The sequence below is a fragment of the Charadrius vociferus genome, unplaced genomic scaffold (assembly GCF_000708025.1).
Source record: "Charadrius vociferus isolate BGI_N301 unplaced genomic scaffold, ASM70802v2 scaffold111, whole genome shotgun sequence".
Classification (NCBI taxonomy): domain Eukaryota; kingdom Metazoa; phylum Chordata; class Aves; order Charadriiformes; family Charadriidae; genus Charadrius; species Charadrius vociferus.
The window spans coordinates 1,321,485-1,323,073 of record NW_009647046.1 but is presented as its reverse complement, the minus strand read 5'-3'; positions in this window follow the sequence as shown (position 1 = coordinate 1,323,073).

The following is a 1,589-nucleotide window of genomic DNA, read 5'->3' as shown; positions in this document are numbered from 1 at the left end:
AAACCCTCCTGGACGCCGTCCTGTGCAACCTGCTGTAGGTGACCCTGCTCTGGCAGGGGAGGTTGGACTAGATGATCTCCAGAGGTCCCTTCCAACCCTGACCAATCTGTGATTCTCTAAGAGCCCAAGCGGGGCATGCCCCAGCAGCAGGATGCAGGAGGCAGGGCATTTTCGGCCACAAGTACCAAACTGCCAGAAGGCAACGAGGACCGTGGTAAAACTGATGATCGTTAGAGAGCCCAAAGGTGTAGAAGATGCTGTGGAGGTGCAGAAAAAGACTTCATTGGTGTCTGACAAATTTGCCAAGTGGCAAATAGACCCTGGCAGCCTGTGTGGTGGCACAGGAATGTGGGGGGCAGTGTGGGTGGGTAGCTTCAGAGGCAGCATCAGCTTCAGGCAGCTCTAGCAGTCCATCAGGTCATGAGAGAGGGGCAGGAATTTTCTTGCATAATCTTTGCCTGCAATGAAAAAATTTGTTCACCATGTCCTAAACCTTCTAAATGATTTGGGAAAAGCTTAATTAGGAAGAGTTTCTCATGCCTCAGAAGGTCAAAATCAAGGTGGGTGCCCCTTCTTGAAGACATCCAGCAGCTAAGGCCTTCTCTGGGGCCGTAGGTAATCCGGACTCAAAAGCCCTTGCTTAGAGTAGGTCTGAGCACTTCCGACCTTGCTCCAAACCTTATTGAATGGGTAGTTGTGTTTGCATTGTTTTTCTCTGAAAAGCCTTGAACAAGCCCTAATACGTCCTGAAGAGAAACAGAAGAAAAATCTTGGAAGCACTGGATGGGAAACGCACTTCTTGCCCATCAGTATGAGTTATTATCCCGGGCTTGTACTTGCTAACACAATCTCTGCTCCGTGTCTCTCACCTCACCTCCACAGCAGTGGGCTCTGACTGGTCCTGGGGCCCCATGGAGGTCTGCAGGGCAGCACCGCACCTCAGGCTCCTGCAGAGCTGCATATGCCAAATGCCAGGAGAGTGCCAGGTTCGGCTCTGCTAGCTGTTATTTTTAATTCTTAATAATGCCCTGAGGCTTCTGTTACTTTCCATTGTTCTTTTCTGGGGGGAACTGTACTGCCAAGGTCTGTTCACTTGTTCTGGCTTTTTCTGCAAAGGCCTGAAATGCCTTTTTTCTATTTGTTCTCAGAAATAAAGCTTCTCTGCAAATGGCACGTACCAGTTTCCACCCTCCCTGTGTTTTAACCACAAATGTCTGACTCCTGACAACTTCTCTCCTGCTAACTTGGTCTTTCTGCAGTGGCTGCTTGCACTCTCCCAGTCTGCCTATATGGCTGTGGCAGGACATGATGGGATGAAAGGAAAACTCCTGGTACAGAATATCTGCATGGAGCAGCCTTCCAGGTCATCGGGATGGGCATCTCCATCCGCAGGGTGCTGGTCCTGGACCCTCTTCCCCAATCCCTGTGAAATATATCCCACGTTAAATCGCCTGTCACATTACTGAAGGGGGCACTGATGTATTTGATTAGTAAGGAAGCTCTGAAGGAACCCATCTGTCTTAGCATTTGGATGGATATTTATCTCTTTCATGGGTTTCTTTTGTCCAAAGGAATCGTTTACTCTGATG